We start from the raw sequence: 15,704 nt of genomic DNA on the forward strand, positions 1-15,704 counted from the left end.
GTCCTGCGATTCACTCGACGGTTTTGGCGGACGGCGTGGAGACGAGGATGAGTAAAGAATCGATGGTTCTCCCGATGGAGTTGTCAAATCCTTACAGCGTCATGACTTGTGCGAGAAGTGCTATCTTGGTGGGAAAGCGGCTCGACTTATCTTACAATTGATGCTACCGCCCACAGTGCGATTGCGGCTCAAATCCTGGCTCGAAGGCTTCCTTAGATTGCTAGTTTTTCTGGCTTCGTGTAGGTGTTGGTTGGCCTTTTTGGGGGCTTTTGCTCATTTTTGGTGGGTTTTTTTCAGGTTTGTTAGGCTGTGGTCTGTTTTGGTTTTGTTTTAGGCTTTGGGGGCAATTTTTTGGTTCTTCCCGGGCGGGTTTTTTCCTTTCTAGGTGTGGGTTTTTAGGAATGATATTTTTGACCCCTATAAGGAGGTGTATATCTATGTTCCATCTCCTCTCTTTTGTATCAATATATTTTTACTTTCAAATAAAAGTATTAAATGGGGGAGAAGGGTAGCTCATTTGGTGAGCTAAGAGAATGAAGGCATTTGCATGGTGAAGGGTTAGAGTTCAAATCCTGGCGAAGAAACTAATATCTAACAATTAACAACTAACATGTCTTTTAACGGAATGGGACCTGGTCTGATATGGGCGTATTAACTTACTTAGCAATTGGGCTGATCAAAGTCATGTATTCAATGGGCCGGGCAACCCATGGTTCGTTCGGACCAAAACCCAAGATATAAATAACAGGCACCATCCAAGCGATGGAGGGACCTATCATTTCACGCTTTTTTACTTGTCTTGTTCATTTCGTTTGCTCTCGAATTAGTTAGCCTAAGTCTATTGCTTCCATACCGGAACATTGGCGCCCACCGTGGGGCCGAAGGAAATTCTTCCTAGGCTTCATTTTCATCAGAAATGGTGACTCGATCCGGGGCGAACGGGGAGAGAAACATAATCCCTCCGGATAATGTTACTCATGACGTTCTTCAGCGAATCATGAATGATCTCAATGACTTACGTCAACACAATCAGCAGTTACAAACTCAACTTACAGATCTCACTCAGACTCATGGGTTACAAGAGGGCGATCGAAGAATGGCTGAGACGGTGGTTGATTTCCAACCTTTCACTAAGGAAATAGCAAACACTACCGTCCCAGACAATTTGAAGACGCTTGTTTTGGATTCTTACTATGGAGACACTGATCCAAAGGAACATTTGGTGTATTTTAATACAAAAATGGTCATTGTGGGCGCATCTGATACACTCAAGTGCAAGATGCTTCCATCTACTTTCAAGAAGTCTGCTATGACTTGGTTCACGACGTTACCTTCGCGTTCATTAGTGAATTTTATAGAATTTTCTGTGAAATTCTTATCACAATTTTCAACTAGCCGCGCGTAGAAGGTAACTCCGGCGACGCTATTCATTGTTCGTCATGGGCAGTATGAATCTCTGCAGTCATATATGGGGCGATACAATCAGTTGTCAGTGCATTTAGAAGATAAAATGCCAAAAATTTGCATAGCCGCCTTCGAATTGGGATTAAGGCCAGGGAATTTGAATAGCAATCTAAGCAGAAAGTCGGTGACAACAATGGCGCAGTTATGAATCAGAGTTCAAGGTTTCATCAGGGAGGAACAAAGTGATCAAGTTAAGAAGAATCGTCCAAATGCGGCGGTTACCGGCCAACAGCAGCAATTTGAGCCGAAGAAAGGGGCGGTTAACGATCAACGTTCAAAGGGAGCAGTTGAGCATGGAGATAGAGGGTACAATAATCGGAACCGTTTTGACAATCGTCAAGATAACAGTTCCAATTTTAAATATCGTGCTCAACCGTATGGCACTCGTGGGTATGGACATTCTATGACGTGGACTAGAAATCAGAATGATCGTGCGATACCTTTGGCGGTTAATTTAACTAAAGCTCTGCACACGTGCTTAGAGGCGAATGTCATTCATTTTCCGAGGCAACCAAAACCACCACCGGGCCACGTGGATAAGACAAAATGGTGTGAGTACCATAGGATTTCAGTACACAATATTGATGATTGTTTCACTTTGCGAAAGGAGATAGAAGCATTGATAAAAGCAGGCTGCATGAAACAACTATCGGGGCGTAACAATTCAGAGGAGGCAGGAACTTCAGTGAGGCGCACTGATGAAGGGAAAGAAATTGAGAATGAAGAGCAGAAGAAGCAGACAGAGGGAAAAGCAAAGGGCCAAATTCATTCTATTTTCGGTGGATTTCGTGGAGGGGGAACAACTAATTTAGCTCGAAAGAGGTATGTTCACTCTATTAACGCAGTTTATTCTAATGATTGGGGAAGTTGGGGGATCAATCAACCAGATATTACCTTTAATGCGAGAGATTTTGAGATCTCCATTCTTTTTCTTCTTTTTAGCGGGGCGACCGCTTTCGATGAGGGATTTCGCTGGATTTCTCTTTTCTCGCGCAGCTTGTTGTTCACGACGAAAACGAAGGATATCATCCTCAAATAGGCGAGCCATTATTCCTGCGACAAGAAGAAGATATAAGGATACAGTGGGAAATTTTGTGTAACATATGAATTGGGAAATGCAGATAAAGATGCCTTACCAACATATTCACCCATTTTATTAATAGAGAGGGCGTTCATAAAATCACTAAGATTTAACTCTATGGTGGACAAGAGTCGACAGTCAACTAGTTCTTCTTGGGTCAGGGCTTCATCAGAATCTTGATGATGACTTCATACCGGTTCGTCCAGTAGAATGGAAATCGAGGACTTCCATCATCAAAGTAGAAAACATCTTTACAGGGTTCGGATTCACGGAGTTTGAAGAATTTTCCTTTAAAATGTTTATAATGGCTTTTGTATAAGGTAAATAGTCCTAGTCCCCTAGTAGTGGCAAGCGAAACGTATTCACCTCTAACGTTTCGCCCGCATGTCTCAAAGAAGTAGAAGAATTTATTGCTAGTAGGTTCGATATTTAGGGTGAGACATAAAATTTCAAAGGCTTTTAAGTAAGCCCAAGCATTAGCATGAAGTTGGGTAGGAGCTATATTCAAGAGGGTTAAGATAGAGCAAGTAAAGTCTGAAAAGGGAAGTGTGTATTTCAAATCAGCGAACAAATTTTCAAAGAGGTAAGTAAAGTTTTTTCCTTGATTGTCAATTTTTCCAAAGCAACATGGTTCATGAGGGGAGCAGGGTAATATGTCCAAGTGGGCCTCTAACCCATCTTTTCAAAAATTATATTTGGTGACTAGATTTACAACAGCTTTAGGGGTGCAGATTTTTGAAAATTGTTTTTGATTATGCTAGAGACCCATAGAGAGTCTGCAGTAGTTTGAACATTAAGTGTGAAAGTTTCCCTACGAGTACCTTTAGCAGCCATTTTCAGAAGGAATCCTGAAAGTGAAATTTTAAGAAGTATGAGATGAAAAGAGAAGTTGCGATCAAGCTTCTGGGTTTAGAGTGTATGAGTTTTATATAACATTTCTGGGTTGCAAGAAAGTGATAAAAAGAGTCTACAAGTTGAGAATGGGCATAGGAATTAAAAGTAGTAAAGTTGCAGAGAGAAAGGAGGTGGATTTGTACCTTGGGAAGAAGAAGACTTGAACAATTTCTGGAAATGTTGATGCAAACGGTGGATGCAAGAGGAGGGCTTTGAGTGTTGGATGCAATTTGTGGAGAAGCAGCAAGAAAAATTTGAACTTTTTAGTCTTTGGTTAAAGGATAAGCATGAGTAAGAAGAAAGTAAAATCAGTGGATTTTATAGAGAAAGAGATGAAGGTGAAAATGTGAGATTAATTGTGAATAGACGCGTGTCACCACGCGTGTGTTTAAACCACACAATCTGACGTTTTGGCTGGAAGGACACGTTGGTTTGGGAGATTTGAATTTGAAAGGACATGTTAGTCCGGAAGACGGGACGTTTCAGAAGCAGGTTATAACTTTTTAAGTTTGAAAGGGTACTTTGGTCCAAAGAGAGACAGGTTTGATAAAGGAACATGACTTTTCGTGTGAAAGTTTGATTGTGATTGTTATATATAATTATTTTATTCTTGATAGTGATGTCAAGAAGGTTTAAAATATTTAATCACATTGTGCACCAAGTTCCCAAATATATGCACCATATCTTTGTTGATGTATTTATGACAGGTTAAGTAATGATGATTTTGAAACTTGTCACGGTAAAGGCAAGTGAAACGATGGCAAAGACAATTGGTCGACCAATTGGAGAAAAGACAAGAAATAAGCCTGAAGAAAATTAGAGTTAAAGTGGTCATTGTTTGTTTTTTAGATATTAGAACTTGTACGCCCATTCTGTTTTATATAATTACTGTGGGCTTAGCAAAGACACTTTCTCCTTATTACAAGCCTCAGTGTCTTGTGGGCTTGTGGTCTGATATGAGCGTATTAACTTACTTAACAATTGGGCTGATCAAAGTCATGTATTCAATGGGTCGGGCAACCCATGGTTCGTTCGGACCAAAACCCAAGATATAAATAACAGGCACCATTCAAGCGATGTGGGACCTATCATTTCACGCAGTTTTACTTGTCTTGTTCATTTCGTTCGCTCTCGAATTAGTTAGCCTAAGTCTATTGCTTCCATACCGGAACAGGACCATGTCTTTGTGTGGTCCTTTGTTCTGTTTTTCTAGTTCATGAGAGGTTTTTCTCATGGCTATCCCTATCAAGTTTCTCTTTTAGAAAAAAAATATGGCATTTAATATTTAATCAAGTCGAATTAACTTATATAATATTTTATTCTATTTATTTGCAAAATATATTTATATATATACACATGTATAAAATAGCCGAATTCCTCCTCATATTGGTAATTAAATAGAGAATTTAATACTTGTGGAAGTCAATTTTACATTTTTTTTACAAGAGGAAAGATAAATCAATTTTACTTAAAATTTAACTAATATTAATCTAATTTTAATATATGCGAAATAGAAAAGTTTTATAATTAATTATTAATATAAACTATATTAATAAATAATTAAATTTTTTATTCAGGTCTGGTCAAGTCAGTTTTACGTTTTTTTTAATTTTTCCTTAGGTTGTTATTAATAACTAAAACATAAATATTATTAATAATTACTTTTAAATTTGAGAAATTGATGATTTGTACGTGTCGGAGGCTATGGAGACGGTACCGATTCGTCGTAGGATAGAAGTGAAGCTTGAGGAGGTGAAGGCGAAGATCTATGACTTGTTCTTCAATGATAAGGCTACAAGCAACTCTAGTTTTTTCTTATTGTCATCTAATATTTTTGAATTCTTTTAGTTTTGTTGAAGCACTTATTGGGTGTAAGATAAAGTTTTGAATCGTGATTAATTCTATATAATATCGGTATTTAGTTATGGATATTGCTTTTAAATGTTGATTTTCGAAATTGGTTATAACAAATGAGGCGTCGGAAAATCTTGTTGATCTTGTGATAAGAATTCTCGAGCTATTCTAGCTAGGAAAGTCTTGGTACGTAAGTTGTCTGTGTGACGCACCTCACTTGCCTGTGAACTTCTCAAATGAACTGTTACTTGTGAAAACGGGAAGTTTTAAAACTTAGTTTTTGCAAAATGATCCTTGTTTTTGAACAGTTACTAATGTGACCCCTAGTTGAGAAATTGGGGTGTTACAAATGCCTCAAAGGATGGGTGTGTCACCTATGCTTCCTGAAATAAAAAAGAGCAAGTACGATGATCCTAACTCCTTATCACACTTAACTAAGAGCGGAGAGTGATCAAAGTATACTCGAGCAAGATTCTCCATGTATGTCTATGGATATAGAGGCATCCATGAAATATCCCCTAAAGCTCTATATAATGCTTTTCTAGCACCCTTCTCCCATTATTCTTCCTTTCCCAAGTAAATTCTGGACAACTATCCCCATGATCAATGTAATCACAAGCGTCCATCACACCCAACATACGCAATGCCCGAATTGCACAGAATTCCCCGTGGACACTTCATAAGGTGAACAAATCTCATTGAAGTCACAATAGTACACCAAGGATCCTATTTATGCTGTCTGAGATTCAGCAAATGTCTCCATAGATCCTCACGCCTAGTCGAGTTTGGGCTAGCATAAACAGAAGAGTATACACATCTTTTATTTTTGTGAATTATCTCCACTAACACCAATTGAGCAAGAAGATCTATAACACGAATATCAAAGTCTTCAACCCACGAGACCAAAATCCAGATACCACTAGTATTACTCGGTACTTCTGACTCGCAACATAGTTTATGTTAGCTAAGAGAAAGCAAATAACAGTTTTGGGAATGACTTGTTTATTCATTGAAAGAGCAACTAATAAATAGAGAAATAAGCACACGTGCTGTAACAAACTACAGCTACATTCTGACTAGAATTTAGGAAACAAACTAGTCTACAAACTTAAATTAAATCAATAAACAAACAGACACTTTTGACTAAGCCTTAACATTCCCTCCCTTGAACTAGACTGCACTTGCAACTAGTTAACTCCTGAAAAATCACAGACTCCAAGCTTCCCTCTCAGCTCCCGAAATGTCTCCAATTTCAGCGGCTTGGTGAGGATGTCTGCTAGCTGATGCCTTGTACCAGGGGCGGATCTAGACCTTATATATCAGTGAGGCTAAACATAAAAGAAATTATAGACTAAAATATATTGAAATTTTTTTTGAAAAAAAGAAATATTATAGATAAAACCATGAGATAAAGTTTCTCGTCGAAATAGAAGAGTTTACAGTTCAAGACAGACTAGGCTTACAACGAATTATAACAAAAGAAACAAAGTGAAAACAACAGTACAGTAAAGAAACAAGAACAATAAAACAGAGAAAATACAATAGGAAGACAACAATCTATACTATACTAATAGTGGAGGCCGAAAAATAGGAGGTCCATGAAAAATCCACAGCAGCACATAGCAGGTTACAGCAAAATTTCTTCTAATGAATTTTTGAGTAGATTGCAAAGTGCTGAGTGAAGGTTTTGTCGTTTATTATAATTTATATGTTTGAGTATATTCTTCTTTATATATGTATTGTATTGGATGACATGATGAACACAATAATTTGAGTGAACATTAATTTCATGATAGATATGAACAACAGACACACAATATCAAATACATTCAGGAAGAGAATATAATGAAAGCAAGACACAGTTGTGAGAGCATATAAAATAGAAGCATATAAATATTTTTTTGGAAAAAAAAAAAGAAAGAAAAACTGGTGTGGCTTTTAGCCACACCTTGCCACAACATGGGTCCGCCCATGCCTTGTACCACAAAATTGAAGCTGCACAACTCCATCATTCACAAGCTCCCTTAAGAAATGGTAGCGCACATCAATGTGCTTGCTCCTGCCATGCATCACAGGGTTCCTTGACAACTTAATTGTTGAGCTATTGTCACAAACTATGATAGTACTTTCACTGACCTTGTAGCCTATCTTCTTCAGCACCCTCTGCATCCATATGGCCTGGCAACTACTTCCCGCAGCTGCTACAAATTCAGCTTCTGTCGTGCTCAACGTCACTATCGGTTGCTTTCGAGAAGACCAAGCTACTGCAGCTCCACTTAGCATAAAAACATAACCTGAAGTACTTCTTCTATCCTCCACTGATCCAGCATAATCACTATCAGTAAAGCCAATCGATTCCAAATTTCCTTCCCTTTTGTAAAGAATGCCAAACTTTGTTGTACCTTGCAAGTAGCGTAGAATTCTCTTGGCCGCTGAATAATGAACTTCTGTAGGTCTTGACATATATCTGCTCAATAAGCTAACTGCATACATTATGTCCGGCCTTGTAGCGGTCAAGTACATCAAGCTTCCAATCAGCTGCTTGAAAAATGAGCCATCCATCTCAACACCATTTTCATCTTTGGAGATTTTAAATCCTGGAACCATTGGATTTTCAACGAAGTTTCTATTCTCCATTCCAAACCTTCTCAACAATTCTGTCACATACTTTGTTTGACTGATGAATATACCACCATCAAACTGAACTACCTCAATACCAAGAAAATACCTCATCTTACCCAAGTCTAACATATCAAATTCCTTCATCATGGACTCTTTGAATTCAGATATCATTTTTTCATCATCTCCAGTATAAATTAAATCATCAACATACAAGCTAATGATCAAGTGTTTACCTTGTTTGACTTTGGTAAACAAAGTTTGCTCACTATCCTCCTTCTCAAAGCCTTCCTTTCTGAAGTATGATTCAATTTGGGTGAACCATGCTCGCGGTGCCTGCTTGAGTCCGTAAAAAGCTTTGTTAAGCTTATATACCTTATGCTCCTCGTTATTTATTTCATAGCCCCTTGGCTGATCTACGTACACATTCTCAGCTAACTTCCCATGAAGAAATGCTGACTTCACATCTAGCTGAAACACACACTAACCTCTTTGTGCAACAAGTGCCAAAATCATTCGAACCGTGTCCATGCGAGCTACAGGAGCGTATACTTCTTCATAATCAACTCCGTATTTCTGAGCATACCCTTTGGCGACCAAGCAAGCCTTGTATTTTTCTAATTCTCCAAGCTCATTCAATTTTGTTTTGTACACCCATTTGACTCCTATTTTTTTGCTCCTTTCGGAAGCTCCGTGAGATCCCATGTTCCATTCTTCTCAATTGATCTCATTTCTGCATCCATTGCTACCCTCCATTTCTCTTCCTTTACTGCTTCGTCAAATGAAACAGGATCCGAATGAACAACATGAGCAAACAAAACTAAGTGAGTTTGTACCTCTTCCTCTTCATCTGAAAGACCTTCACCAGAGACATAGTCATTCATCCACCTTGGTGCTCCTCTATTTCGGGGTTCTGTCATTGGAGAAACTTCATCTTCTTCTTCAATACTATCAGCTGCATTTTCTTCTTCATTATCATCACTTGTTTCCTCCCTTTCTTCACTTTTCTCATCTTCCCATTCCAAATCAAATGTGTTATCTTCTTCAGACCTCTTCTCCCAATTCCATTGCCCGTCTTCTTCAAAGATTACATCTCGGCTAATAATAATCCTCTTGGAGGAAGGATCATATAGTCGGTATGCCTTTGATTCTTCACTTACACCAAAAAGGACACAACAACAACTCTTATATTCAAGCTTTGTTTGTCGAGCATCCGGTACATGAGCATATGCTAAACATCCAAAGACTCTCAAGTGCCCGACTGAAGGCTTCACCCCACACCAAGCTTCCTCAGGTGTCGTTTCTTTCACTGATGATGTTGGACATCTATTAAGAACATAAAATGCCCAGTTTGCTGCCTCTGCCCATAATTTTCTTGGAACATTTTTCTCAACCAACAAGCTCCTCACCATATTCATCACGGTTCTATTCTTCCGCTCGACGACTCCGTTCTGTTGCGATGTACATGCAGCAGTTAATTTCCTCTTGATTCCATTCACTTTACAATATTCATTGAATTCGTCTGATGTGAATTCACCTCCACGATCTGTTCTAAGACATTTAATGGACAAGCCCGTTTCTTTTTCAACAAGAGCTTTAAATAGTTTAAAGGTAGTGAATGCATCTGACTTAGAAGCAAGAAAATGCACCCACGCCTTCCTACTATAGTCATCAATGAAGCAAATAAAATACCTCTTGTTTCCTTCTGAAAACGGAGAAATTGGGCCACAAATATCAGAGTGAACCAGCTCCAAGTTTGTTGATGCTCTCCATGTACTTCTCCTTGAGATTACATCTCGATGCTGCTTCCCTTTCAAGCAATTAGTGCACACAATTTCACCCTCAGAGAAACTTGGCAAGCCTCTCACCAAGCCTTTTGTTTGCAAAGTCTTCAACCCTTTGTAGCTGAGATGACCGAATCTTCGGTGCCAGAGGTGAGCCACATCTTCAATGGTTGCTTGGAAGCACTCTTCTTTGCTTTTCCTTTTGATTGTTTGACTGTTTGATAACAACACGAACATTCGATTTGCTGTCATGTTGGTTTGGAACACCAAACCTTTTGTGTTGTGATAAATCCGACACTCATTTGACTGCATTAGTATAGCCAAACCCCTTTCTTGTAGCTGCCCAACAATGAGAAGATTATTCTTCAAACCGGGCACATAATAGACATTCTGTACAAAGTGATTTACTCCTTTTACAGTCAATCTAACACTTCCTTTTCCAACAACGTTCATGCTTGCATAATTCCCCAATCTAACCACCTTGTTGAACCCTTCTTCTAACTCACAGAAGAGTGATGAATCACCACACATGTGATTGCTGCACCCAGAGTCAATATACCACACAACATCTCCATCGTCTCCAAGCGTGTCGACATACGCCATTAGCACCATCTCTTCTGATTCCTCCAAACCAGCATAGTTTGCTTGGCACTCATACTGGAAGTGTCCAAGCTTATGACACTTGTAACACTCAAATGTTTCCTTACTCCTTGATTGGCTATCCCGACCTCTGCCTTGTCCCCGGCCTCCTCGGAAAGCAGCCCTTCCTCGTCCTCTTCCACCATAGCTCTCTTCATGAGTTACCTTCAAAGCATGTTCATCTTCTCCACTTGCTTTGAACTTCTGCTCATGAACGAGCAAAGAACTTTGCAAGGCATCCACGGAAAGCTGATCTATGTCCTTGGCTTCCTCAATGGAACAAACAATGTAGTTCCACTTATCGGTGAGGGTTCTCAAAATCTTCTCAACGATCTTGACATCATCCACATCTTCTCCATAATTTCTCATGTCGTTTCCAACCGTCATTACTCGACCAAAATAATCAGTGATCGATTCACCCTGCTTCATTGCTAAGACCTCAAAGTCTCGGCGTAGACGATTGAGCTGAGCTCTCTTCACTCGAGCATTGCCTTGACACTTCAACTTCATGGAATCCCAGAGCTGTTTAGATGTCTCCTTCTGCGTGATCGTCTTCATAATTGACTTGTCAAGCGACTGAAACAAGTAATTCTTAGCCTTCAAGTCCTTCAGCTTCATCTCCTCCAGGTTCTTTATTTGCGCTGCCGTCATCCCATTCCTACTCGTTGGCTCTGTGTAGCCTGATTCCACAACAACCCAATATTCCTTGGATCGAAGGAGATTCTCCATGAGCATACTCCAATGATCGTAGTCGCCGTCGAACTTCGGAATGGAGGCTGGTGCAAAGTTTGCTTCCGAACCCATCTCTCAAGTCACTGCTCTTGATACCAGAATGTTAGCTAAGAGAAAGCAAATAACAGTTATGGGAATGACTTGTTTATTCATTGAAAGAGCAACTAATAAATAGAGAAATAAGCACACGTGCTGTAACAAACTACAACTACATTATGACTAGAATTTAGGAAACAAACTAGTCTACAAACTTAAATTAAATTAATAAACAAACGGACACTTTTGACTAAGCCTTAACAGTTTATAGCCTAAATGGTGCTAGAACAAAACTACACCATCAAAATGAAAGTGGGTTTCAAAGACCGCAACCACTAAAGGTTGGAACGATCTGACAAGATCCTTTACTTTTCTCTGCCCTCTAACTCCTAAACCACCCCTAATATTCCATGCAACTATATTGAAGGGCCTCTTATCCATATAAAAATCATGTAAAGAAGAGTATCACAAGGAAAGGCGTCAAGCCTCACTACTACAGAAATGACATTTTGTCACGCCTCTATTGTCACGGTTATAGGCGGAACCGTGATAATAGAGCAATTACCACGGTTATAAAAGGAACCGTGGTAATAGGTAACAATATTTTATTAATTTTTTTATGGACCGTGACAATAGAGAACTTTACTCTTCAAATTTTTTCAGAATTTTTCCTAAACCCTATCTCCCACTCGATCTCCCACTCTCCATCGACTCGTTCCCTATCTACCACCGCCGCTGCTCTCTTCTTCCTCCGATCATAACCCTTCAAATCCCTAACCCTTTGGCTAGCTCTACCTCTCCCTCGCCGGCGGCGACGTCCGCGTCCTCATCATCCCCTTCCCCGATGAACATGTCCCTGCCGTCGACGACGACCTGAAGCCTCCCCTGCAGCGGCGATCCAGAACCCGCAGATCGAGGAACTCGTCGTTGCTCCGCACTGCCGTCAGGTTCGCGAAATCAGAGCACCACAAAGGTGAGGGGAACGACATGGCGGCGGTGGCGGAGAAGGAGAAGAAGGAGTGGAGCGAAGAGGACGTTGAGGTTTGAAGAAGTAGATGACGAAGCATCCCGTGTGCAAACCTGGACAGTGGGAAGCGATGCAGCCTTCATTGTGCAACACAGGGTGGACAACATGATATGGGAGAAGAGAAGCGACGATTCTGAAAGGAATTCTGGAAATCCACGGCTGCTTGTGTGAAAAGAGTTGCAGAATTGAAGAAAGGGTTTCATAATGCAAAAGCTGCTTCCTAATGGTAAATGCACTTTTGATTTTTGTCAAATTCATTGCATGTTTGGTTATTTTGTCAACATTATTTTGTCAGTTCTAACTTTTTGACTCATCTACCTGCAACTGAAGGGAAAATCAGAGTTAGAGCTTGGAGCAGACATTGAAATATTTACAGGTCAGCATTGGTTTTGGGTTGACAATGATTCATTAGCAACTTGGCATGAATCTGCCAGTCTAATGTAGTTTATGTTCTTTCATAGTTATAGTTTGTTGTCAGCATATGCTTTATCAATTCTTGATCTCTTGCCAAGCACCACATGGATCTTTAGAGAAATTGAAGTTTAACATGGTTTACAATGTATGTCTTAACAATATCTGAACCTTTTTCTTTTTGCAGGTCATAAAGATTAGAGAAATTGTTGGCTTGAAGTTAAAAAGGAGAAGAAAAAAACTAGATTTTGTGGTAAGTATTTGTCCAATTTGTGGCTTGGTGTGTATTGTGGTATCATTGCATCATTTAGAATCTTTTGAACCTGATTCTTTCTTGTGCTCATTTTTGCTACTACCAGGTTGAGCAGAGATGCATCAATTGTGGTGTTTGCATGGACAAGTACTTCAGTGAGACATGTAAACTCAATGATGATGATGTAAGTGATTCATCTTGGAACAAAGGAATTTTGTGTTTGTGTGTGTGTGAGAGAGAGAGAGAGAGATGGTCATAAGTTGGTGTATGTTCTCTCTATAAATGTAGCATGTAGTTTGGTGATGGGTTATAAGAATTGTTAAATCATCCAGGTTTCCGTTATGCAACATGTTCTGTTGCATAAAGACTCCCAAACTAAAGACTCCCAAAAGACTCAGCCACCCCTCCTTCCCCTCAGCCACCCCTCCCTTCCCCTAAAGACTCCCAAACACACCCTAAGAAACCAATATTAGGGGGGAAAACAGCTTGGAGGACCAAATCCAAATCAAGTAAACTATAGGAACTATTTAACCTAAAAAAATCAAGCGTTCGGAAGTCTTGCTGAGACTCTAGACACATTTGGAAATGGGTTATGGTAGGTTGTAGCATTGTTGATGAATAGAACATTGGCTTATAAATTATAATTCATCAGCAATTCAGTTCAATAATCTCTGCATTCCTTCCACATATCATTACAGCTAGTTTAGTTAGCGGATGCCGCACCAGTGCATCACCAACTCAATCAGTAACATACAGTCAGTTCTAGTTAGTTTAATAATCAGATGATCAGCCTAATTGATTCACTCCATATTAATCCAATTTTGCTTACCCATAAAAAAAGAACATGTTTGAAAAGTTTATGATGTTATCTGACCTGAATTGCTTGGCCTGGTCTTGATGATTTATTATGAATTGTTGTCCTGCACCTTCTTTGAGTGCTGATTTTTTTTGTGTAACTGTATTGCTATTTTCATTGTAAATTCCCACTTGTTCTTTTCTTTTTTGCTTGTGTATTTGCCTAATTTTAATTACTCTTGTTTATTTTGAAGGATTAGAATTGCAATCAGTGTATCCTGCTTGGGAATCGGAAAATTGCAGAGGAGCAAGTGCCACGGCTGGAGCTCATAGTCATAGGCAAAGTTACTTGGTTGATTTGTTGTATCAATTTGTCAAAAAGATATTTTGTTTTACATCTTTGCTTTGTTTTTCCTTGCCTTACCTTCATTTCAGCTTGATTTGTTTTTCCTTGCTTTGTATCAATTAAGTGAGTTTTGACATATGGTTCATAATTTAAGCTGCATAAGAGATAACTGTGTACAGTACATGTTGACAAATAGAAATAGAGAACTAATTGAGACCAGGTCAACAGAGGCTTATCATGTGTAGTTTACTTCTATGTCTATTGTTTAATTTGTGTCACCTTGTGTTTGGTTATCTCATTTATATGAGCTCATGACAACATATGTACCCATAAAAGCTAAGCTCCGGTGAGCAAAAGAGATAACAGCTCATGTTTACGGGCATCTTGTTCTGCGTAGGACTTTTGTTCTCTTTCTCTATTTTTTTTTTGAATGAGTCTCAACGCTGTATGAATTTGAAATATGTGCTATTTAATATGTGGTTGCGGAGTCACTTTTCAGGGTTGGTAGGCCTTATTAGTTATAATCCTGAACCTCTTAGACATTGTTATTTGAAATGATTGAATGAGCTGTTATTTAATATGATATTAATTCAAGTTGTCGAGCAGAATCTTCTTGTTGCCAATAAAATGCATACTGGAGATCTGATCTGAATAATTACAACTTGTGAAAGGTTAATAGGGAGTCTAATAAACTTTTCTATTTTTGACCAACATGATTCTTGAGCACCCACAATCTAAAAAATCAATTTAGTGTTCTGTACCACCCATTCTGTCGTTTCTGCTTTTAATTGCTTGCTAGAAATACAAATTCATTTCAAGGTTGGAATATTTGAGTAATTTGGCTAGAATATCTGAATGTTGGTGATTTTATGCAATTTATTTTTCAATATAAACGTACTAAAATTTATGCACAGACCAGGAAAAAAAAATCAAAAAACTGTAGCTATTTCGCAGAATATGACCTATTGTCACGGTTAAAACGTGGCAATAGAGGCCACCTATTGCCACGATTACGTACTTAACCGTGACAATAGGTAGAATCTATTGTCACGGTTAAGTACGTAACCGTGGCAATAGGTGGCCTCTATTGCCACGGTTAAGGACGTAACCGTGACAATAGAAGGAACCTATTGTCACGGTTACGATTTACTAACCGCGATAACAGGTGAGTCAATTGTCACGGTTCCGCCTATAACCGTGACAATTGAGCAATTGTCACGCCTTCTATCGTCACGGTTAAACCGCGACGAACGAGCGGTTTTAACCGTGACGAAAGGCCTTTTTTGTAGTAGTGCCTTACATGGCTTAGGTATGTTCAAACTTCCTGCTGCTAGGTCATGTGGTTCTCGTCATGCTCATTTACTTGTATCCTACAGTAGAAACTCTTTAAATTAATACTCGGTAAATTAATAAACTCTCTAAAATAATAAATTTGTCCAGTCCCGACTTGGGCCAATGTAAAAAATTGAAAAACTCGATAAAATAATAAGATAATAATTTTTCGGAAGATCCCATTATAATTTTCGATCCCAAGAAAATCATAAATTAATAATTCATAGAAACTGAAAAAAAATATTACACTCTATTAAAATATGATTCAATAGTTGTCTGTTTTCCTTTAAAGTTCAATTCTATTTGGAGTTCATCTCTAACTTTTCTTATTGCATCCAATAGCTCAGGTGTTGTATTTTTTGTATTGTATCATAAAGTTGTCTTTTTGTTTGGTATGTACAGTATAATTACTTAAAAACTTTTTAAATTAATAATTA

At 38.8% G+C, this 15,704-nt stretch overlaps 1 long non-coding RNA gene across 1 annotated transcript; it reads left to right on the top strand.

Annotated features, from left to right (window-relative positions):
• Positions 1–12,290: 12,290 nt before the first annotated feature.
• On the top strand, positions 12,291–12,796 carry LOC130735361 (uncharacterized). The gene is made up of 3 exons (XR_009018411.1): positions 12,291–12,356; positions 12,461–12,506; positions 12,729–12,796. It is a non-coding gene; the product is annotated as an uncharacterized LOC130735361 (long non-coding RNA).
• The last annotated feature ends 2,908 nt before the right edge of the window (positions 12,797–15,704 follow it).

The sequence above is a fragment of the Lotus japonicus genome, chromosome 2, assembly GCF_012489685.1.
Source record: "Lotus japonicus ecotype B-129 chromosome 2, LjGifu_v1.2".
NCBI lineage: Eukaryota > Viridiplantae > Streptophyta > Magnoliopsida > Fabales > Fabaceae > Lotus > Lotus japonicus.